General features: G+C 45.5%; 1 long non-coding RNA gene across 2 annotated transcripts in view; it reads right to left on the reverse strand.

Moving 5' to 3' along the window:
* Positions 1–403: 403 nt before the first annotated feature.
* The window catches only part of LOC138349880 (uncharacterized), a 609,089-nt gene continuing 583,332 nt past the window's right edge, over positions 404–26,160 (reverse strand). For both annotated transcript variants that reach the window (XR_011230847.1, XR_011230848.1), the window contains one exon: positions 404–587. This is a non-coding gene — a long non-coding RNA (uncharacterized lncRNA). The remainder of the gene's footprint in view (positions 588–26,160) is intronic.

Raw genomic sequence — 26,160 nt, forward strand, 5'->3', positions numbered from 1 at the left:
AAGTCCGTCAGCACGACCTATGGGACGGCCGAACTATACCTATCATTGCGTGTAGTGCAAGGCTCAGCCTCTGACCGAGGCCAGCATAAAGAAGTGTAAGGCTACGTATGAGACTCTTGTCGTCTAGGTGCCACGAGTCTGACACCCGGCACACAAGGAGGCAACCACATTGTACATGTTAGGAAAAGTCTCAACAATGTAAACAATGTCTCTAAAAGTGTCAACAATGTAAACAATGTCTCTAAAAGTGTCAACAATGTAAACAATATCTCTAAAAGTGTCAACAATGTAAACAGTGTCTCTAAAAGTGTCAACAGTGCCTCTAAAAGTGTCAACAGTGCCTGTAAGAGTGTCAACAGTGCCTGTAAGAGTGTCAACAGTGCCACTATAACCATACCTGAGGCCTGGCTGCGTCTGGACCCGCTCGCCCGAGGCGGTGACCCAGGTTATGGTGGGCGTGGGTGTGCCGAGGGCGGCGCATCGCAGCTTCACGCCCGTAGAGTTGGTGAGGTAGGCGCGGGCGGGCGGCTCCAGCACCAGCACGGGGCCACCACCACCACGCCCACGCACGCCCACGCTCCACAACACTGACGGGAGAAAAAAACAAATGGTAACAAGGTGATTGGGCTGCAAGGCAGTTATATCCAATAAAATACCTACAATAAAGATATATATGTATTTGTTGACTATTAGGAATAGGTGGCGATTAGAAGATACAAATTGGTACGTAAATTGATATCAAACAACATGACAATAACAGACAATAATGTCAATAAAGACAATAATGTCAATAATAAAGACAATTGAAGACAATAATGTCTTCAGCTAGATGCTGTTAAGTTACCAGTTACAAACATAATTTATATAAAAGTTAATAACATTGGTAGACTAGACTGTAGTAAAATGCGGCTGTTAGGTAATTGTAAGCTTGAATCAACGTAAACTTTATAACAACTTTACAGTCACTATATCAATATCAAAGTTAACAGACTTAAAGTTAACGTCACTGGAACCAACTTAGAACCAAAGTCCACAAGGACGGGCAATTCCAAAGTCACTACTCACTGAAAAAGAGTTAAAAGTGTTCCCAATTGGCTTGGCAACGTTCATCCTGAACTGACAAATATAATGTCACTTGATCAAAAGGAATCAAAACATGAGTTACACTATTAATAATAATAATAATAATAATACTGATCTAAAACATTTCTACATTATTTATCTTATCCATGATATGAAAATCTATAGGTATTTCTCCCTGGAGGTCAATCAATGCCCTCTGTCTCAGCCCAGGTGCCCAGACTAGTGAGGAGTGACGCCTGGACGGACCAAAGGTAACTACCTTTAAGTCATTACCAATTGTACAGAACCATAACTCTTGCTACCTTCTCGGGGACTACTTAATGACTAATTATCCTCTTTACCGATACTAAGTGAACTTGAACCTTCACGATGTTCACTTTCATAGTAATAAAATATAATAGTCAAAGTATGATAAGACTTTGATTAATCATGCTCAGGGTTGGCTAGCCTGAAGCACAAGTGGTGCCCTCACTCTAGCCGGCCAGCACTCATACTCACTCTAGCCGGCCAGCACTCACACTCACTCCAGCCGGCCAGCACTCACACTCACTCCAGCCGGCCAGCACTCACACACTCAGTCAAACAAGCTGTTAAATGGTTTGCCTCTGTATCAAAACATCAACAAAACATATATTATTATTGTGTGGTCCTTCTATCATACAGTCACGTATTACACACACTTACATCTGAGTGACATGTAACATACACTCTGGCACTTATCATAAGAATATACGGGTAAACTTAACCATTAATGAAATATTATATTAATTAATGACAATAATTACATCATGTATAAAGTTGTGAATCAAGTGTATATTTAAATATAGTGAACACTGGAGTCATGACAGCATCTCTAAGCAGACCGACAGACATGAACTATTGTGGTGTCAAGGTAAACCATGAGGTAAACCATGGTAAACCGAGAGCTTCGACTCTTTGGTCCCGTCTTTCATCTGTCAATCAACTGGTGTACAGGTTCTTGAGCCTACTGGGCTCTATCATATCTACATTTGAAACTGTGTATGGAGTCAGCCTCCACCACATCACTGCCTAATGCATTCCACCCGTTAACTACTCTGACACCTGAAACATTCTTTCTAACGTCCCTGTGGCATATTTGAGAACACAGTTTCCACCTGTGTCCCCTTGTGCATGTACCACCCGTGTTAAATAATTTGTCTTTGTCTAACCTGTCAATTTCCCTGAGAATCTTGTGTGTGTTTATTAATGAGAGTTGCATATTGGAAGTTGCTAGCTGGGTATGCTGTGAGAACATATCTCTATGGAATTTGTATAATTTTATCCCAGATTGATTCGTAGTATGACAATGCCGTGGCAGGATAGATTGTGGCTGCCGCAATACATACGTCAAATATATACTCTGTTAAACCAGCGACTAACCATGAGTATGCCACCTGAATTGCCATTTGTGGTGGGTAGGAACAACCCCATTACTGTGGTTGTGGAGGCACTGTGTGTGTAGTTAGGCTGAGGTAACACAAGGTAATTATCAGGAGCATGCAGTAAGCCAGCGTGGTCATTTATCACTTGAAAAGAAAACGAGAAGGAGTTAGGATATGAGGACAAGGAGCTGGGATATGAGAACAAGGAGCTGGGATATGAGGACAAGGAGCTGGGATATGAGGACAAGGAGCTGGCATATGAGGGCAAGGAGTTAGAATATGAGGACAAGGAGCTGGGATATGAGGACAAGGAGCTGGGATATGAGGACAAGGAGCTGGCATATGAGGACAAGGAGTTAGAATATGAGGACAAGGAGCTGGGATATGAGGACAAGGAGCTGGGATATGAGGACAAGGAGTTAGAATATGAGGACAAGGAGCTGGGATATGAGGACAAGGAGCTGGGATATGAGGACAAGGAGCTGGCATATGAGGACAAGGAGTTAGAATATGAGGACAAGGAGCTGGGGCATGAGGACAAGGAGTTAGAATATGAGGACAAGGAGCTGGGATAAGAGGACAAGGAGCTGGGATATGAGGACAAGGAGCTGGTATATGAGGACAAGGAGCTAGGATATGAGGACAAGGAGCTGGGATATGAGAACAAGGAGTTAGGATATGAAGACAAGGAGCTGGGATATGAGGACAAGGAGCTGGGATATGAGAACAAGGAGTTAGGATATGAGGACAAGGAGCTGGGATACGAGAACAAGGAGTTAGGATATGAGGACAAGGAGCTGGGATATGAGGACAAGGAGCTGGGATATGAGGACAAGGAGCTGGGATATGAGGACAACGAGCTGGGATACGAAGACAACGAGCTGGGATATGAAGACAACGAGCTGGGATATGAAGACAAGGATCTGAGATATGAAGACAAGGAGCTGGGATATGAGGACAAGGAGCTGGGATATGAGGACAAGGAGCTGGGATATGAGGACAAGGAGTTAGGATATGAGGACAAGGAGCTGGGATATGAGGACAACGAGTTAGGATATGAGGACAAGGATCTGGAATATGAGGACAAGGAGCTGGGATATGAGGACAAGGAACTGGGATATGAGGACAAGGAGCTGGGATATGAGGACAAGGAGCTGGGACATGAGGACAAGGAGCTGGGATATGAGGACAAGGAGCTGGGATATGAGGACAAGGAGCTGGGATATGAGGACAAGGAGCTGGGATATGAGGACAACGAGCTGGGATACGAAGACAACGAGCTGGGATATGAAGACAAGGATCTGAGATATGAAGACAAGGAGCTGGGATATGAGGACAAGGAGCTGGGATATGAGGACAAGGAGCTGGGATATGAGGACAAGGATCTGGGATATGAGGACAAGGAGCTGGGATATGAGGACAAGGAGCTGGGATATGAGGACAAGGAGCTGGCATATGAGGACAAGGAGTTGGGATATGAGGACAAGGAGCTGGGATACGAAGACAAGGAGCTGGGATATGAGGACAAGGAGCTGGGATATGAGGACAAGGAGTTGGGATATGAAGACAAGGAGCTGGGATATGAGGACAAGGAGCTGGGATATGAGGACAAGAAGCTGGACAATGAGGACAAGGACCTGGGACTAGAGGAGAGTGTAATTACAATCTCTGTAGCTATTTTATATTGAAGGTAGTGAGGAGAACACCTCGGCTTCCGGGACCAGCCCGACAGGTTCCACTGACACTTCCTCTTCAAACCTCAAACCTTCCAACCAGATATTCTCAAGGTCTCTTGTACTAAAGTATTTTATTGTGTTCCTTGTTTCAAGCACAGTTCGATCTCCAATGTTACAGGGATTTTCTTTTCGAGTTTTGTAATGGTTGCAGCTTCATCATACAGAACTGAAGCCGGAGGGGTTCACTGGAGGTTCACCCCTCAGTGAACCGGAGGGGTTCACTTGAACCCTCACAAGACTCCTATCACTACACTATTTAGCACCGTCCAACCCTTAAGAACACAAACACACAGGAATAGCGACCTTCTGGTCCATACGAGACGAGCTAATTATACTGACTCAAACACTCCAGTGACCCAGGTCTATTATGTCACCCGGTAATTCGTTCCATAAGTCAACAATCTTCTTCCTAAACACATCTTGAGGTTATCTTGAGATGATTTAGGGGCTTTAGTGTCCCCGCGGCCCGGTTCTCGACCAGGCCTCCACCCCCAGGAAGCAGCCCGTGACAGCTAACTAACACCCAGGTACCTATTTTACTGCTAGGTAACAGGGGCATATCGAGCAAAACTCTAAATTCAGAGAAGCGTAAAAATATCGCCAGCAAAAACACTAAGATATAGGACAAGAAGGTCAGACAAACACGGCCACAAAGGAGCAAGTCGATGACAGGAGCCGTCCCCAGCATCTGGTGCGAGGAATAATGACAGGTGGTGGGACCTAACAGACCCAATTAGCAATCAGGGGAGCGGCAGTCAGTGGGAGGCCGGCCAGGAGCACTCCCACCTACACCTACACCCTCCCCGTCACCAACACATCCCGCCAGCCAGCAAACACGACACACCCAACGACGGACCAGCCAGAATTTATTTAACCTTAAAGTTAAACAATTTACCACTCAGGTGAACTCAATTTATTACGTTAACATGTCTAGCAGCCAGCGCTATATCTTGGCTCTAAACGTGTTTATGGCCAGCAATTTACCAGTACGGCCCATCGAAGGGGTGCAGAATTCTCCCAACTTTACCAGAAAAAAATACCATGTTTCTAGAATACATACAAGAGCCAAGTAGGGAACTATCTATCAGTTAGTCCGTTCAGTATTTGTGAAAAGTTTACAGCACTGAGCTTTAATGCATTGTTATGGAAACACCTCTCATTATTTATCTTGATCTTATATATTTCCTGCGCTCCGATTAGGTTCAGTAGAAGATTATGCAAATACGGACCATTAGTTAGTGTTACACGGGCCAGAGGGGCGGAGAGCCAGCTAGGGTGTGTGTGTATCCCTTCAGCTAGGGTGCAGCGTATGTCTGGCCTGTCAGCTAGGGTGTGTGTGTGTGTGTGTATCCCTTCAGCTAGGGTGCAGCGTATGTCTGGCCTGTCAGCTAGGGTGTGTGTGTGTGTGTGTGTGTGTGTGTGTGTGTGTATCCCTTCAGCTAGGGTGCAGCGTATGTCTGGCCTGTCAGTTAGGATGTAGTGTGTGTGTGTATCCCTTCAGCTAGGGTGCAGCGTATGTCTGGCCTGTCAGCTAGGATGTAGTGTGTGTGTGTATCCCTTCAGCTAGGGTGCAGCGTATGTCTGGCCTGTCAGCTAGGGTGTGTGTGTGTGTGTATCCCTTCAGCTAGGGTGCAGCGTATGTCTGGCCTGTCAGTTAGGGTATGTGTGTGTGTATCCATTCAGCTAGGGTGCAACGTATGTCTGGCCTGTCAGCTAGGGTGTGTGTGTGTGTGTGTGTGTGTGTGTGTATCCCTTCAGCTAGGGTGCAGCGTATGTCTGGCCTGTCAGTTAGGGTATGTGTGTGTGTATCCATTCAGCTAGGGTGCAGCGTATGTCTGGCCTGTCAGTTAGGGTATGTGTGTGTGTATCCCTTCAGCTAGGGTGCAGCGTATGTCTGGCCTGTCAGTTAGGGTGTGTGTGTGTGTATTCCTTCAGCTAGGGTGCAGCGTATGTCTGGCCTGTCAGCTAGGGTGTGTGTGTGTGTATCCCTTCAGCTAGGGTGCAGCGTATGTCTGGCCTGTCAGCTAGGATGTAGTGTGTGTGTGTGTATCCCCTCAGCTAGGGTGCAGCGTATGTCTGCCCTGTCAGCTAGGGTGTGTGTGTGTGTATCCATTCAGCTAGGGTGCAGCGTATGTCTGGCCTGTCAGCTAGGGTGTGTGTGTGTGTATCCTTTTGGTTTCTACTATTGCAGATCGTTATCTCTCTAACCCTTCCTTTCTTCCTCTGCTTTATTTGTAACTCCATCTGCATTGATATACAATATTTTAAAACTCTTCCTCCACTCACTGTTACATGGGTTTTCAGAACACTTCATTGTATTTATTTCTACAGGTTGTGGGTGTGAGAGTTAGATGAAGCACTACTTGCAATTATTGGTTGTAGGGAAGATGTTGATGAAAATAGAGTGGTTGAGGGACAACGAGGGACTGGGACTTGAGGAGGGGGGGGGGGGAATGTAGAGAGGTGAGCTCTAGGGAACAAGTGTGAGGGAGGAGGAGGGGTAGTGATGAGGAGTTGTGAGGAAACAGGGGCATGAGGGTTCGTGCAGGGACTAGGGTTGGGGTACAAAGGGGGGGGGGGCTGAGGGGTGGAGAGGTGGACTGAGGGATAGAAGATAGATGTGAAAGTGAGGGGAAGTGAGGGGTAGTGAGCAATGGGACGGGGGAGGGAGGCTGATGGGATAGTGAATGTTTTAACTAACATTTATGTTGATTTGTATGTTGAAATGTCAATGCTTAATTTAAATAACATATGTAACTAATGTTGCATATGTAATATGCAACATATTAGGCATATGTAATATTTTATCAGAGATTTAAAATATTGTTTAAATTGCATATCCTGTTTTAGGTTCCAGTTTTTTCTATTTGCATAAATGAATGAAATAGGTTATATGTCAACTCACTGCATAATTACCATACATTATCAGTTAGTAATTGATTTACTAGTGTGGAGAGTACCTAGGGTTGTGAATGGTATATGAAGTCTTCAAATTTCCGAAAGTCTCCATCTTTACAGTGAGTTATAGTGAATAATTGATCACTTGCTGTAAGCCTAAAGTAATTAATTTATAGACTGATTAATTATAAAAGTTCAGGCATAGTTTAAGTGGATGATCTGGATTAATTATGTTATTTACGGTAGCGTGTTAACTTTCCGGGGCCTATATACTGGCAGCAACACCTTGATGGCTTCTAGATAATACTTGTTACTTCTCGGAACCTTTCCTTCCAGTGTTCCGCTCCTTTGCTAATAAATTGCTACCGTTTTTTCGTAGTTATTTTAATCATTCCATTCCATTCTTCCAAAAAGCTTAGATATCCTTTCTGATTCGTGATTTCCACGTCAGTTAATCATTGCAGTATCAATTTTTTAGCACGTGGAGAGGTGGGACCTGCTGCATGGGTAACAACTTCTCCATATCGACCTACCCCAGGCTTTGTGCCCTGGAGAGGCCACACCAGCCTCGACAACAATAGCGTAACTCCATAGTCTCCCAAGACTGCAGGTTGCCTACTACTATCACTCTGTGTTCATATTTCGTCGGTCAGGTTGTCTCTTGGTTCCATTTCTAATCTCCTCATCATTCTCTTTACCGACCCTCATTCTCTCACATTTATCCTCACGTTTATTTAATCGCGCTTCCTCTGCCACTATCCTCATGCCTCTTCCCCTTACCTTTGATTACTTCTACGGCATTTACTTGACTTTCCTATTATCTTTATTATCTTTCCCTCTCCGTTCTCCTATATCCTATTTCCTCTTTGCCAGAATATTGAGTCCACTGTCTTTGGTTCCCTATTCTCTGCTTCCCTTTTTTTCCTAATGACTTCTTTTGGATAAAAAGAAGTTTCTTCGATCTACTATTTTTAAATTCCCATAATTCTATTATTGACCGTTCTACAGTCTTATTTTCTACCTCAATAGTAAAACTATATTACTTCATGGTCTGGTGGTCTCCTGATGGCCAGGAGGTCACGTCCTGATGGCCAGGTCACGTCCTGATGGCCAGGTCACGTCCTGATGGCCAGGTCACGTCCTGATGGCCAGGAGGGCACGTCCTGATGGCCAGGAGGGCACGTCCTGATGGCCAGGAGGGCACGTCCTGATGGCCAGGAGGTCACGTCCTGATGGCCAGGAGGTCACGTCCTGATGGCCAGGAGGTCACGTCCTGATGGCCAGGAGGTCACGTCCTGATGGCCAGGAGGTCACGTCCTGATGGCCAGGAGGTCACGTCCTGATGGTTGTCAACACAGTCTAGTGTTGCACCGTATTTTCTATCTCTGTCCTAAGCTTCTTGTACCTATTTATTTTTTTCCCTTATTATTTATAGTTTGAGTTCCTCTACAAGACCATAGAATCCACATTTTTAACACCTAACTGAAGGAGCAATCTCAATATGTCTTCCTCGAACGGGAACCAGCGTCTCTCTGTGTGTCCCTCTCTGTCTGTACTCACCTGGTTGTGCTTTAGCTCTTTGGTCCTGCCTCTCAACTGTCAATCAACTGGTGTACAGGTTCCTGAGCCTACTGGGCTCTATCATATCTACATTTGAAACTGTGTATGGAGTCAGCCTCCACCACATCACTTCCTAATGCATTCCACCTGTTAACTATCCTGACACTGAAAATGTTCTTTCTAATCTGTATGAATCCCTCTCTGTATGAGTCCTTCTTTGTCTCTCTATTTCAATGTCTATGACTATCTCTCTCCTCGAAAATCTAGTCCACCCTCCATCACCCTTGGAGAGAGACCCTACTCCCCCCCCCTGGAGGGTGCCACCATTCACCCTCCATTTTTAAGCTGGATGGCTTTTACCTGAGCATTTAATTCTGGTGCTCAAGAGCTGAGCAAACGCTCAGAGAGGCGAATTAATTTCGAATTCCAGAAACTTGAGTTTGCTCTGTATGTTTTGTCTCGATTGTGATGAGTAACTTTTTAATCAAAAGACGTGAGAGGCAGCGGTAAAGGCAGCGGTGAAGGCAGCCTAGGGCATTAATGGCAGCCTAGGGCATTAATGGCAGCCTAGGGCAGTAATGGCAGCCTGAGGCATTAATGGCAGCCTAGGGCATTAATGGCAGCCTGAGGCAGTAATGGCAGCCTGAGGCATTAATGGCAGCCTAGGGCATTAATGGCAGCCTGAGGCAGTAATGGCAGCCTGAGGCAGTAATGGCAGCCTAGGGCATTAATGGCAGCCTGAGGCAGTAATGGCAGCCTGAGGCAGTAATGGCAGCCTGAGGCAGTAATGGCAGCCTGAGGCATTAATGGCAGCCTGAGGCAGTAATGGCAGCCTGAGGCATTAATGGCAGCCTGAGGCATTAATGGCAGCCTGAGGCATTAATGGCAGCCTGAGGCATTAATGGCAGCCTGAGGCAGTAATGGCAGCCTGAGGCAGTAATGGCAGCCTGAGGCATTAATGGCAGCCTGAGGCAGTAATGGCAGCCTGAGGCATTAATGGCAGCCTGAGGCATTAATGGCAGCCTGAGGCAGTAATGGCAGCCTGAGGCAGTAATGGCAGCCTGAGGCAGTAATGGCAGCCTGAGGCAGTAATGGCAGCCTGAGGTAGTAATGGCAGCCTGGACCATTAATGGCAGCCTGAGGCATTAATGGCAGTCTGAGGCAGTAATGGCAGCCTGAGGCATTAATGGCAGCCTAGGGCAGTAATGGCAGCCTGAGGCAATAATGGCAGCCTAGGGCAGTAATGGCAGCCTGAGGCAGTAATGGCAGCCTGAGGCAGTAATGGCAGCCTGAGGCAGTAATGGCAGCCTGAGGTAGTAATGGCAGCCTGGACCATTAATGGCAGCCTGAGGCATTAATGGCAGCCTGAGGCAGTAATGGCAGCCTGAGGCATTAATGGCAGCCTAGGGCAGTAATGGCAGCCTGAGGCAATAATGGCAGCCTAGGGCAGTAATGGCAGCCTGAGGCAGTAATGGCAGCCTGAGGCATTAATGGAAGCCTGAGGCAGTAATGGCAGCCTGGGGCAGTAATGGCACCCTGAGGCAGTAATGGCAGCCTGAGGCAGTAATGGTAGCCTGAGGCAGTAATGGCAGCCTGAGGCATTAATGGCAGCCTGGACCATTAATGGCAGCCTGAGGCAGTAATGGCAGCCTGGGGCATTAATGGCAGCCTGGACCATTAATGGCAGCCTGAGGCAGTAATGGCAGCCTGGACCATTAATGGCAGCCTGAGGCAGTAATGGCAGCATGGATCATTATTGGCTGCTTGGGGTGGAGATAACCCCTTATGGTAGTGATAGCAGTCTTGAGCGTTGAAGGCAGGTTTGGATGATAACAGCCTTGTGCAATGAAAGTAGACTTTTGACGGTGATGACAGCCTGGAAAGCAGCATGCATAGACTCGGTAATGACAGCCTTGAATAAAGACTGAACCAGAGATGGCAGCCTACGGTAATGATAGCAGCCTGGAGACGGTAATAGAAGCTTATGTGACAACGGCAGCCTGAACCTGTATACAACAGGTTTACAATCTTTCCTCGACATCTTAACCATAGTCAAATCAGAAGGGACAGTGCTCTTGGTCCCGGCAGGACTACACGCTCTATATTTTTTAATGGACCAGACTGTCTCTCCAACCCCTCATCCGGAAGAGGGACATTTGAACCCACAGTCAGAGCTCACTCAGTCCTGACTCAGTGCTCACTCACTGCTCATTCGGTGCTCACACGTTCGAATCTCAGAAGATGAAGGAAGAGACGAGGTTTCGGTCCATACTGGATCATTATCAAGTCATTACACTAGGAGTAATAGAGGTCTAAAACGGACAGAAACGCCGTCAATTCTTTTATTTTGAGATGTATAAGATGCAGAAAAATCCCCCCACTCCCCATAAACCCCCCACAACCCCTTCCCCTGGATTCCAACCCCTCGCCCCACGACAAGAGGGTTACGTTGAGAGATTGAAAGTGGAAGCCAAGCCAAGGAGTACACACAAGGACAGATAGAAGAGATAGGAGAACAGAAGCAGCGGAGTGGAGGCAGGAGAGGAGAAACAGGAGAAAATAGGCAAGAGAAGAGATGCAGGAGAAGAGAAGCAGAAGAGAGGCAAGGGAAGAGTGACAAGAGAAGAGAAGCAGGAGAAGAGAGGCAGGGAAAGAGTGACAAGAGAAGAGAAGCAGGAGAAGAGAGGCAGGGAAAGAGTGACAAGAGAAGAGAAGCAGGAGAAGAGAGGCAGGGAAAGAGTGACAAGAGAAGAGAGGCAGGAGAAGAGAAGCAGGAGTAGAGAGGCAGGGGAAAAGAGGCAGTAATCTCCGGTCTTCTGATGGGGCCGAAAATCCGCTTTAAAATGTGATAAATAAATGGCCATTACATCCCTCTCTTGTCGTAACTCCCCTCTTTACTCTTCCTCTTTACCAAGAGGGATGGAAGGGGGGGAAGACAGAGACAGAGTGACTGAGTGATAAAGAGAGATATAGAGTGTGATAGAGACAGTGATAAAGAGAGATATAGAGTGTGATAGAGACAGTGATAAAGAGAGATATAGAGTGAGACAGAGACAGTGATAAAGAGAGATATAGAGTGAGACAGAGACCGTGATATAGAGAGTTAGATATATATGCTTATCTATAAGAGAAAATCTGTAAGTCTGGGGGGAGAGTTGAGGCTTCAGACGCTAGGGCCCAGCCTCGAGGAATCTTGCGTGGTGACACGTGATGGTATGGAGAGTGTCATAGGGAGGTTGGATTCAACCCCATGCCCCTCTTTAAGTAGGATTGCTTCCTATCCCGAATCTCAGCGATTCCTACGAAGTCTGAGTTTGGTTGTTCAACGTTGATTAAGCGTTCATTCAGTGTTATTCGAACATGTTTTGTTTACTGTAAGAATGGGAGGGAGGGAGATAAAACTGGAAGGGAGAAAGAATAGATGGGAGGGAGGTATAGAGACAGGGAGGGAGATCGGGAGAATGAGATGGAGCATGGGAGAGAGGAGGAATAGGTAATGAAAGGGAGGGACACATATTTTTTCTACCACAGACGTGGCCACACATTTACAATGCTAATCAGCATATATATATATATATATATATATATATATATATATATATATATATATATATATATATATATATATATATATATATATATATATATATATATTATATATATCTACCCTACTTTGATAGGGTAAGATAGCTGGTATAGAAACTTGTGTTATTAAGCATTTGCCCAGGCAACAAATCACCATTACTGCTAATGGAGTCGGAGGAATCATTTTGTAAATCTTCTTGCTATAATATTAAATTTTTACTGGAAATTGGAGGAGCTTCCTGATTTCTGGGAAATGCCTTATGTGGGGCTTGATCAATCTTTATTAGATTTCTACAATAAAATAATAGAGATCAAAGATGATAGAACAAGGGGTTGGACAGGCTGCAATTTACTTGACTGTCATAAGGCATTTGATAGTGTCCCACAGTGATCTTCTCCCAACTTAGGAGTACTAAGTTGGTGAGGAAATCGCTCTCAGCACGGCCCCAAAGGTCACGGTGAGAGATATTATGAGGTATTATAGGACAGAATTAATTATGGGACAGATATTATGGGACAGAATTAAAATGGGGGAGTACAACTAGGGGTTATACTACCACCTTATCCAGTAATATTTTCCAGTCAGAACCGTTCGTCCCCCCCATTTGCACAATTCATGCCATTTTACACCGTTCACCTCTACACCATTCACCGCTAACTACACCCTAGTAACTACCCTTCACCCACACTATCACCCGTTCAACTCTCCTGTGCTCTGCCCTTCATAATTTAAACTTACTCCTCCACCGCCATTATTTGTCTTTCTTGAGAGGTAAATGTATTAATAACATCTCAGGTCCTCTCGCCACACCAGCGACACCTGTGGATCTCTGTTGAATTATTGAGGTCAACTCGCTTACTATTATTTATATGTGGTCTCTCCTGTGTGTTTATATGCAAAGTTTGCGCGCCAGCTTTTAAATTGCTGTTTTAAAGGTTTAGTAAGGTACGCCGGCATATATACTAAGGAGGTTATACGCAGGTTATATACTGGAGGTTGTATACCGGAGGATATATGCAGGTTATATACTGGAGGTTGTATACCGGAGGATATATGCAGGTTATATACTGGGGGTTACACGATGGGGTTATAGACGAGGTTATATGCAGGAGGTTATACGCAGGTTATATACTGGAGGTTGTATACTGGAGGATATATGCAGGTTATACACTGGGGGTTACACGATGGGGATTATAGACGAGGTTATACGCAGGAGGTTATACGCTGCAAGTTATATATTGTAGACAATACACTGGAAATTGAAACTGAAGTAAGTTTATTGAGGTAAAATACACACAAAGGGATGAGGTAGCTCAAGCTATTCTCACCCCGTTCAGTACAACGTGTTCATACATATATAGACACACATCACAAACAATAAACATATTACCAAACATTCTGAATTACTGTAAGTTATTCATAGGAAGTAATACACGTGTGAAGGAGTAATACTCCGGAGGTTATACACGGCGCATAATTTTGCGTATAATGAAACACGAAATGAGGCGGAGAGAATATACATGGAAGGAAATACGCAAGTGAGATAAAGGGGAATACGAGAAAGATAGAGAGGGATAATAACTGGGATACAGAATATTGGAGGTAGTAGGCAATATCCGCCAGCGTTGTCTGTGGCTCAGGGAAGGTGATTGTATATATGGTCAGTGGGGGATGGTTTGATTGTTAGCACCAATTGTTATTACAGTACAGGTGTAGTTTTTATATCTAAGTAATATTACGGGTTACTCGTGCCCGTGCCGACTCTTGGCTGGCTTAATCTGCATCAATCAATCAGTCAGTCAATCAAGTAACAGGTCGATACAAAACTTACTCCATCCACTTCACCCCCCAAACCCTACCTTACACCTCCCTCCTTCCATCCCTTCTCCACTAAACACACTTCAACATTAAACTTTCTCTCCCTTCACCTGCCTCCCAAAAGCCCCGTTCCTCGACTTCTCTCTCTCTCCCTTTCCGTTAAACACTCTGTCCCAATCTTCTCCCCTTCCATCTCTCCCATCCCAGCCTCTTCACTCCCCATTCCTCATCGTCTCTATCTCTCCCTCCCTCACCATTAATATACTCAAAGCTCCTCAATTTTCCGCCACTAAAATGTCAAAATCTCCAGAGAGTGACATTACCACCGCGCTAGTTGTGTGCTGGGGCCGGAGTGATTGGGCACTTGCTGGGCAGATCTGATGGTGACACTAACCTGGTCTGGTAGGCTTAGTAAAGAGGCTTTAGAAGAGAATCCTGATCATCGTGTAGAGCGGTCTTAGTTGGAATTTAAGCCTCGTATCAAGTACCGGAACGTGATCGAGCGTCATCTTATTGTTCAAGTGGTGAGGCACCATCCCTTCCCTCCATCCTATCCCACATCGTTATCCTCCTGTCCCTGCCGAGTGCTCTTTAGTCATACTGGCTTAGTGTTCTCTCCCCCATAACTACCTAATCTCTCACCTTCGGTCTCCAAGCCACCAGTGGCACACTGTCTTCCCGGCTTGGTGCCTCTTTAGGATTGCTCTAGAGGGTGTAGGGATGCCTTGATGGGGGGAGAAGTCTTCCCGGGGAGTATTAAGAGAGGAGTTTGGTTGGCTACTCTACAGGGAAGCCCTCTTGATAGTGCCTCTGGAGGGGGCCTTTGGTGGCAAGTGGGTATTTGTTTAGGAGACTTCCAGTGGGAATTTTTAGTGAGGAAACAAAGAGCATAAGCAAGGAGGTCTTATTGGGTCTTGAGAAGTCCCGTTGGTGGTTCTTAGTGTTAAGCTCTGGTGGGAAGGACACTTTATATATGGAAGCTTTGGCCTGGAAGTCACATTATTTAATCGAACTTTTTGAGAAAACTTTATCTTAATGAGTTGGTTACTTATGGGGAGTCTTGGTAGATAGGCCTTGCTTCAGAAGCGTTGGTGGTGAAGCCCTCGTGCTACAGTCTTGGTGAGGAAGCCTTGGTTCATCTGTGTGGAAGCCTTGGTTCATCTGTGAGCTTTGGTTATCTGTGAGGAAGCCTTGGTTCATCTGTGAGCATTGGTTATCTGTGAGGAAGCCTTGGTTCATCTGTGAGCTTTGGTTATCTGTGAGGAAGCCTTGGTTCATCTGTGAGGAAGCCTTGGTTCATCTGTGAGGAAGCCTTGGTTCATCTGTGAGGAAGCCTTGGTTCATCTGTGAGGAAGCCTTGGTTCATCTGTGAGGAAGCCTTGGTTCATCTGTGAGGAAGCCTTGGTTCATCTGTGAGGAAGCCTTGGTTCATCTGTGAGGAAGCCTTGGTTCATCTGTGAGGAAGCCTTGGTTCATCTGTGAGGAAGCCTTGGTTCATCTGTGAGGAAGCCTTGGTTCATCTGTGAGGAAGCCTTGGTTCATCTGTGAGGAACAATCACAGACTTGAGAATGGTCCAGGACGGACCGAAACGTGGTCGTCCCTTCACCTCCTAGTGTGTGGTCTGATCAACATACTTCAGCCACGTTATTGTGACTCATCGCTTGCATTTGCAGGGTGACTGGTCTATGTTCGGGGCTGGTCATGGGTCGGGTCGGAGTCGACCACCATGCTCTCGCTTTATATGAAATGGCAAATGATACCAACGTTAATTTCGCGCATTAATCAAACATATTATTTACTACATAATGATGAAATGTTTGTGTCTCTCATGTAGTTTATTTATTGTTGAAAACATTTTGTAATGAAGATGGTTACAGTGATGAAGGGAAAGAGGTGAGGAGAAAGGTGATGAGGGGAAGGTAAGGTAGTGATGGGTAGAGAAGGTTATGAGGGGAAGGTAAGGTAGTGATGGGTAGAGAAGGTGATGAGGGGAAGGTAAGGTAGTGATGGGTAGAGAAGGTTATGAGGGGAAGGTAAGGTAGTGATGGGTAGAGAAGGTGATGAGGGGAAGGTAAGGTAGTGATGGGTAGAGAAGGTTATGAGGGGAAGGTAAGGTAGTGATGGGTAGAGAAGGTGATGAGGGGAAGGTAAGGTAGTGATGGGTAGAGAAGGTTATGAGGGGAAGGTAAGGTAGTGATGGGTAGAGAAGGTGATGAGGGGAAGGTAAGGTAGGTGATGGGTAAGGACGGTGGTGAGGTGTTGGAAAAGTGGTCAAATATAGTGAATGACGTGGGTGATGAAGTTGGTGATGAATATGGTAGATTGTAAAATAAAGAAAATGAATATGTAGGAAAGATGATGGATAGGAAAAATGATCAATATTATTAAAAGTGAAGGGTAGGGAATATGGTAAAGGTAGGGAAGGTGGTGAAAGGTAGGGAAGGTGGTGATAGATACAGTGATGAACACAGAGTGTAGTGAAGATGGTCACAGTGATAATAGTGTGTAGGGAAGATGGCCAGATTAATGAAGGCTGTGCGTGGATGAGGCCTCTGTTACCCCAGCTACTTTCACCACCTCCAGTTCCAAATTTTAAAATATTATAATTATTAAATAAAAGCGTGAAACGAGTTCTATTAAAATAAGATAGAATAAATAAAAAGGGAATGGTGACAGCTATGAGGTTGAGTAATTACTAACTGCAGCAATTACTTCCTGTGGTAGACGATAACAGGGTACATTTGTTGCATAGAATGATCATCAGGGATGACCATAACTAGACTGTCAGCCCACATCCACACTGTCATACTGTCACCCACACCATTCCATCACTGTCATCTCACACACCCACTTCACCATCCTTGAGGTTATCTTGAGATGATTTCGGGGCTTTTCAGTGTCCCCGCGGCTCGGTCCTCGACCAGGCCTCCACCCCCAGGAAGCAGCCCGTGACAGCTGACTAACACCCAGGTACCTATTTTACTGCTAGGTAACAGGGGCATAGGGTGAAAGAAACTCTGCCCATTGTTTCTCGCCGGCGCCTGGAATCGAACCCAGGACCACAGGATCACAAGTCCAGCGTGCTGTCCGCTCGGCCGACAGGCTCCCAGGCTACCATCCACGCTGTCGCCCCACGCATCATCACCCATGCTCACCACACACTCCTCCCTTCCACGCCCACCACCACCCACACTAACGACCCCCACACACCCACATTGTAGCCCCTGCTCACCAAATAAGCCCCCTCCCCTAGTTTCGTAATCCCCCACTGGCTATAAACCTGCGGAACGGTCACCAGAACGAGCTCTGTACGTTCCTTCGTAAAAGGTATTGATCGTGGTGACTCGAAGGAAGGGAAAGGGCGGAAGGTCTTAACGAGATTCTGATAGCAGGAAGCAATTGAGTTATTAAGAGCAATTCAAAAGCCTCCCGGAACATCCAGACCACTTCTCCAGTCAGCTGATGCTCGAGGGTGGGGGGATGGGGGGGGAGGTGGGGGGATGGGTGGTTTGTGGGGGGGGGAAGGAGGGGAAGATGGTGGAATTAGTGATGGAGACAAACAGGAATGGTGAGCATAATATAGAGATGGAGTCTTATGAGGTTTGAGCGTTTGTGTTATAAAAAGCGTATATGTTTGCGTTCGTGAGAATTCGTGTGTGGTGCGTGCTTTTGGCTTGTGCGTGCATATGTGCGCTAGTGTATTCACATAGTTGTACCTGCAATGCCAAGAATCGGTTCCTGGGCCCCGCCTCTTCAGCTGCTGGTCCCCCCTACTGCAATAGTGTTCGAAGCACTGTACTTTACCACATATACAGTTAAACCTTTGTATGATATTAGTTCAAGCTATTCCCCTCATTACTCTGAGACTAAATGTCACTTTACATCACTGTGGTTCACCAGTATCAGTCTTCCATCCCTGGTCTCTTGCTCTGTTGGTACATCTAAAGATTACGTCTCCTTTCATACCTTTCGCTCCAGTATGTTGTTATTCTACTTTGCAAATTTGGGACCTGGCCCTCCAGTATCTTCCATGTATATATTATTTAATACCTCTCTCGTCTCCTTTCCAGAGAGTACATTTTGAGAGCTTTGAGACGGTCCCAATATATAAAGTATATAAGGAAAATTAAATAATCATGTCTGGACCGCAGAGACTGAACGACTGGGCAGCACAACACAAACTGAGCTATAGAGTAATTATCTACACACTGAGTACCTTACACTTAATGAGGGTCCGGGGCGTGGGGGGTGTGTCGGGAGAATCGGGTGAGTGAGGATGAGAAGTGAGTGCTGCACGAAGGGTAACTGAGCCAGCAAGAGTGAGGTATGAGTACGCTTGAAGAGTGAGGGCACGTGAGTGTTCAACACATGTACTGAACACACTTCAGTCACGTGTGTACAAACACACCAACCATCCTGGCAACTATACAGGAACCATTTACATAATATCCCATTCAATAATAGAGTCAAGAGAGAGTCTATTAATGGACTCATGTCAAGAGAGAGTGTCTATTAATGGACTCATGTCAAGAGAGAGTCTATTAATGGACTCATATCAAGTGAGAGTCTATTAATGGACTCATGTCAACAGAGAGAGTCTATTAATGGACTCATGTCAAGAGAGAGTGTCTATTAATGGACTCATGTCAAGAGAGAGTGTCTATTAATGGACTCATGTCAAGAGAGAGTCTATTAATGGACTCATGTCAAGAGAGAGTGTCTATTAATGGACTCATGTCAAGAGAGAGTCTATTAATGAACTCATGTCAAGAGAGAGTCTATTAATGAACTCATGTCAAGAGAGTCTATTAATGGACTCATGTCAAGAGAGAGTCTATTAATGGACTCATGTCAAGAGAGAGTGTCTATTAATGGACTCATGTCAAGAGAGAGTCTATTAATGAACTCATGTCAAGAGAGTCTATTAATGGACTCATGTCAAGAGAGAGTGTCTATTAATGGACTCATGTCAAGAGAGAGTGTCTATTAATGGACTCATGTCAAGAGAGTGTCTATTAATGGACTCATGTCAAGAGAGAGTCTATTAATGGACTCATGTCAAGAGAGAGTGTCTATTAATGGACTCATGTCAAGAGAGAGTCTATTAATGGACTCATGTCAAGAGAGAGTCTATTAATGGACTCATGTCAAGAGAGTCTATTAATGGACTCATGTCAAGAGAGTCTATTAATGGAGTCATGTCAAGAGAGTCTATTCACCGGAGCGCCGGTGAATAGACTCTCATATCTCAGTTAAAACGCTGACTGCATCAGTCTTTTGGGAGAAATGCTGAAAAAGGTTTTGATTAATTACTTCATCGGAATTACTTGTTAATTAAAATTGAAATTGAAGATCGGAGCGCGATGAAATTCAGCGGGTGGATGTTGATTGCGAATTTTTTCTACTCGATTGTTTTATGTGCATGAAATTTGGGCGATTTGTGTATGAGCAAAACCTAAATTAATTATTTGTAAACACTCAATTCGTGAATTATTTATAAATTAATTTAATTGTTTTAATTATGTTTATATTACTCTCAAAAAATATTTATATATAAATACCAATATATATATATATATATATATATATATATATATATATATATATATATATATATATATATATATATATATATATATATATATATATATATATATGTGTGTGTGTATCCACCCTGGCTGACACCTATGTACACTTCGGAGCTGATCAAGCAGGTGGGGCGGCCAACCACAGGGAAACAGCAAAATCACTCAAGTACAGGCGACTGGAAGGTCAATACCTCTTTGTTCCCATAGCGTCTGAGACGCATGGCCCCTGGGGCAAGAGTGCCTTGGGATTTCTCAAGGAATTGGGGTCCAAGCTCATTGACGTCACCAGAGACCCAAGGGCTTCCAGTTTTTTATTTCAGCGTCTCAGTGTGGCGATCCAGAGGGGAAATGCTTGCTGCGTCCTCGGTTCCTGTCCAGAAGCGGAGGAGCTTCAAGAGATCCATAACCTTTAGGCATTTGTCTTGTATGTTTTGTAACCTTTAAATACACAATAAAGGAAAAAAAAAGGGAAGGGGGTGGTAGGAGAAAAGCACACAGAAACTGTATTGGAGGGAATACACATTCCCTCCAATGCGTTATGTGTGGTTTCCTCCGAGGCTATGGGTCCCCCTTCTTCCAGCCAGAGGTGGTACTCCCTTCCCTATTAATTATTTATTTAAAAAAAAAAAAAAAATATATATATATATATATATATATTTGTTTGAATTTTCCCAAGCCAAGAACTCTATGATCCAAACAAATTTCGAACCAGCAGCACCAGGGATCACCCACTGGCGCACACAGTACTTAACCACTTCACCAGCGATTGCCTGTAAGGATTTGGTTAATCCGGGAGCTCATTAACTGAGTTCCCTGACTGAACAATCCCCAGCAAGTCTCGTGGTGCAGTCTGAACACAACTTTTCGTCAAATCCTTGTACATACACAGGCCATGACGAGTCTTCGGATGTGAAAGAAATCTTGAATGGTCCCCAAGCCATAAGTCACTGCCCGAATTGTAGTGAAACATCCCCCTTTATTTTCCTATCCCCCGTCCTCTTCTCTCTTCCTTCTCTTCCACTCTACTTCCCTCTCCCACACTTTACACCTTTCTCTGCCTCCCTCCCTCTCATCCCCTCCTTCCCTCTACCCCTACTTTCAGATAATTTACTATTACCAGCATGGGAAAAACTCCTGAAAAACTCTCTATAAAAACATCCCGTTTTCAGACTATGAAAATCACCGGAGGGCGGGTCGCTATAAGAGCTAATAGTTATTAAAGGGTGGTACAGGAGCCCACCCCCGCTGGCCTATGACACTCCCATACCCTCATGTGTGTAATCTTTACGAGTGAGGGCTAGCCATAAGCATCTGGCCTCATACCTTGGACAGAGATATTCTCTTTTATAGTTATACAAGATGACATCCCAAACACCCTATCATATACAATTTCCACTCCCATCTCTTCCCTACACACATCGTACACTCATCTCGCCACATACACCGTCTGGCCTTGTTGTTGTAGAATGTTCACTATACACTGTCTTTTATCAGTGTAAAGGTCTTCGAAACCTTTCGTATATTCCCCCTGTCCGTACTCTACTGAGGTCCCTGTTGACCTGGTACCTACTGGAGCTGTGTGCAAGAGAATGACTCTCTCTCTCTGTCTGTCTCTCTCTCTCTCTCTCTCTCTCTCTCTCTCTCTCTCTCTCTCTCTCTCTCTCTCTCTCTCTCCCCACCACCCCTTTTATTATTCAATTTAGACTAACACAAAAGGGTTCTATAGGATTAGGGACAAAAGTTCCCTTTGTATTAAATAAGTTAAAATCTGTTTTCACTTCTCTGCTAATTTTAAAACTTGATGTTTCTGTTGAGGTGGTCATGGTAGTTGTGACAGTAGTTGTAGTGGTGATCGTAGTTGATATCGTAGTGGTGCTTGTGATGGTGGTAGTGGTAATGGTGGTGGTCCTTACCTTATAGTCCTTACCTAACAGTGACTGCTAGGAAGTAATAGTCAGCTCTTTATGCCCCGACTACTAGCCTTCTTGATCCCATTGAATTATTATTCAACTACCTAAACATTCGAATTCTTTTGTTGAATCTGGCCATAAAGTTGTAAGTGGAGGAGGCTTCCACAACTTGGTTATCAGTGCATTCCACTTGTTGACCTCCCGTACAAGGTACGAGTATTTCCTTGCGCTTCTTTAACACATTTGCATTTTCATCTATGTCCTTTTGTCTTTCTTTCTCAACATTTCAAGAGACTGTCCTTCTCTACCTCGTCTTTTCCCTTCGGTATCTTGTATGTTGTGATCATATTTTCTCTGTTGCATACCTTTACATTTTTCAATTTGTGTTTTGTGCTTCATAAAAGCAGATTGTGGCCCGGTGTTGCATATTCCAATAATAGTCTAACAGATGGTGTAGATTGCACTGAGAGAATCCTCCTCCTTTAGGTTTTAAATGAGGTTCCAATGTTTGCCAGCTTCCAATATGCTGTCGATATCACCCTGTTCCTGTGTGCCATCGGTTTTACTGTGGAAATTATATCCATTCCTACATTGTTTTATCTTTCTGCTAGTTGCCTTCCCTTCATGACATACCTCCTTGTCTCATCTTCTCCTTACCCATCTTTATTACTATAAACTTCCTGGGTTAAATTTTAGCAGCAATTTGTCTGCAAATTTTTGTGTGTTTGCTAAGGTTTTCCTGTAGGTTTCTGCTTTCCTCGTTGTTTACATTCATCATTAGATCTGGGTTATCTGATAACGCGGAAATGATCGGGATTATATCGTGCTGTAGGTAGTGCACATCACTATGGGGCAGCAGTGGGTTCAGATCAGAGCCTTGAGGACCCCATTCGTTACGTATCTTCACTTAATCACTTCTTCTATGACAGGTTTTCCTCTTAGTTCATAATGGTTCTTCATCCTATGTATCAGCCATTCATGACAATCAGTATCAAACACTATGAGGAAATCAGGGATGATACAGCCTACCTAACACTTTTGTTCATGTCTTATTTTAGAAACTTTGACCCATACACCGAGAGCCAACCCAAACACTGAGGGTCCCCAATACACTCAGGACCAACCCAAACACTGAGGGTCCCGAATACACTCAGGACCAACCCACACACTGAGGGTCCCCAATATACTCAGGACCAACCCACACACTGAGGGTCCCCAATATACTCAGGACCAACCCACACACTGAGGGTCCCCAATATACTCAGGACCAACCCACACACTGAGGGTCCCCAATACACTCAGGACCAACCCAAACACTGAGGGTCCCCAATACACTCAGGACCAACCCAAACACTGAGGGTCCCCAATACACTCAGAACCAACCCAAACACTGAGGGTCCCCAATACACTCAGGACCAACCCAAACACTGAGGGTCCCCAATATACTCAGGACCAACCCACACACTGAGGGTCCCCAATATACTCAGGACCAACCCACACACTGAGGGTCCCCAATATACTCAGGACCAACCCACACACTGAGGGTCCCCAATACACTCAGGACCAACCCAAACACTGAGGGTCCCCAATACACTCAGGACCAACCCAAACACTGAGGGTCCCCAATACACTCAGAACCAACCCAAACACTGAGGGTCCCCAATACACTCAGGACCAACCCAAACACTGAGGGTCCCCAATCCACTCAGGACCAACCCAAACACTGAGGGTCCCCAATCCACTCAGGACCAACCCACACACTGAGGGTCCCCAATCCACTCAGGACCAACCCACACACTGAGGGTCCCCAATACACTCAGGACCAACCCAAACACTGAGGGTCCCCTATACACTCAGGACCAACCCACACACTGAGGGTCCCCAATCCACTCAGGACCAACCCACACACTTAGGGTCCCCAATACACTCAGGACCAACCCACACACTGAGGGTCCCCAATACACTCAGGACCAACCCAAACACTGAGGGTCCCCAATACACTCAGGACCAACCCAAACACTGAGGGTCCCCAATACACTCAGGACCAACCCACACACTGAGGGTCCCCAATACACTCAGGACCAACCCAAACACTGAGGGTCCCCAATATACTCAGGACCAACCCAAACACTGAGGGTCCCCAATACACTCAGGACCAACCCACACACTGAGGGTCCCCAATACACTCAGGACCAACCCAAACACTGAGGGTCCCCAATACACTCAGGACCAACCCAAACACTGAGGGTCCCCAATACACTCAGGACCAACCCAAACACTGAAGGTCCCCAATACACTCAGGACCAACCCAAACACTGAGGGTCCCCAATACACTCAGGACCAACCCACACACTGAGGGTCCCCAATACACTCAGGACCAACCCAAACACTGAGGGTCCCCAATATACTCAGGACCAACCCAAACACTGAGGGTCCCCAATACACTCAGGACCAACCCAAACACTGAAGGTCCCCAATACACTCAGGACCAACCCAAACACTGAGGGTCCCCAATACACTCAGGACCAACCCAAACACTGAGGGTCCCCAATACACTCAGGACCAACCCAAACACTGAGGGTCCCCAATACACTCAGGACCAACCCACACACTGAGGGTCCCCGACCCAATACTTAGGACCTTCCACAATGCTGTGGATCTTACCCAACACTTCATGCTGTCCCAATTGCGAGGACCTTCCAGTTACACCCCCCCCCCAGTCTTCCCCAGTACCTCCTCAGTTTCTCTCAGTCTCCCTGCTCACTCTCCCAGTCACCCTAAGCTCAGTCTGTATATCCCAGTCTGGGCCATTGTGTGGGGCGGCCATCACACACATCCCTGAGGGCTCAACACTGCCACCTTCCATCAGGGTTGTGTTATATTCAGCTCCAGATATCCTCTCTCTATTTCCAGGTTCTCTTAAGGATCTAAACTTACTTTTCCTTACACTCCGCGTTCTTACTCTATTTCATGGCTCGCTTTAATTTCTAACTCTCTTTTAACACACACACACACACACACACACACACACACACACACACACACACACACACCAGTTCATTGACAGTTGAGAGGCGGGACCAAAGAGCCAAAGCTCAACCCCCGCAAGCACAATTAGGTGAGTACAATTAGGTGAGTACACACACACACGCACACACGCACACGCACACCTTGTCCCGTACAACACTGAGACAAGTACCTTGTCAAGCACAAGACGAAGCTGGAAAAAGTTCAGAGAATTGCCACTAGACTAGTCCCAGTACTAAGAGGCATGAGTTACGAAGAAAGGCTGCGTGAGATGCACCTCACGACACTGGAAGACAGAAGAGTAAGGGAAGACATGATCACTACCTACAAAAATTAGGGAGCTGGTGGCTGAGTGGACAGCACGCTGGATACGTAGTCCCGTGGTCCGGGGTTCAATTTTTCGCGTTTTCGGAAACAGAGTTGCAGAGTTTTTTTTCACCCTGATTCCCCTGTTACTTAGCAGTAAATAGGTACCTGGAAGTTAGACAGCTGTTACGGACTGCTTCATGGGGGTGTGTGTTTGTGTGTGGGGGGGGGGGGGGGGAATAGTTAGTTAGTAGTTAGTAACAGTTGATTGACAGTTGAGAGGCGGGCCGAAACAGCAGAGCTCAACCCCCGCAAGCACAACTAGGTGAATACAGAGGGCCTTGCGGCTGAGTGGTCAGCGCTTGGAGGTCGTGATCCTCATAACCTCGGGTTCGACTCTAGGCGGAGGCGGAAACAAATGGGAAGTTTCTTTCACCCCCTTGCGCCTGTTCACCTGGCGGTCGTAAAATAGTACCTGCGAGTTAGACGGCTGCTACGGGCTGCTTCCTAGGGGTGTGTGTGGGTGTGTGTAGTAGATATAATAGAGGAAAAATAGATTGGTTAGAAAGGCGGGGTCCAAGACAAACAGTAAATACACACACACACACAATTTTGCTGAAGTCAACATGTGGAACACATTATCTGTTTGAACCTAAGGAACAATCAGTTCACGGACCAGAGGCATCACAAACCAATTGTGCTCCACTTCTATATTTTTGAAACTTGTTCAATAGACACCCTCTGAACACGAATAAAGTTGAGGTCACTCATTATATCCGCCAGCAAGATCACTGGGCATATATCAACCGATAAGATCACTGGACATATATGAGCCTATAAGATCACTGGGCATATATGAGCCTATAAGATCACAAGAACGTCATCCTTCCACCCAATAGAGAGCTGCTCTCACCCATAAGCCAAACAATAGCTCCTCAAAAACAAGCTACGGCAGTAAGAACCGTGAACCTTCCAGCAGACGAGCTCACTAATAGAACAAAAGGTATTCTGCATCGATCAACTAATTAGGAGAGAAATATTTGTAATCAACATTCACTGGAGCGTGCATGTTGCACGGGATAATTGGTGTTTACTCGTTATAAAACATTCAGAACTATCCACACACACACACACACACACACACACACACACACACACACACACACACACACACACACACACACACACACACACTCACACACACACTCACACACACACACACACACACACACACACACACACAC

Source organism: Procambarus clarkii, chromosome 38 (genome assembly GCF_040958095.1).
Source record: "Procambarus clarkii isolate CNS0578487 chromosome 38, FALCON_Pclarkii_2.0, whole genome shotgun sequence".
NCBI lineage: Eukaryota > Metazoa > Arthropoda > Malacostraca > Decapoda > Cambaridae > Procambarus > Procambarus clarkii.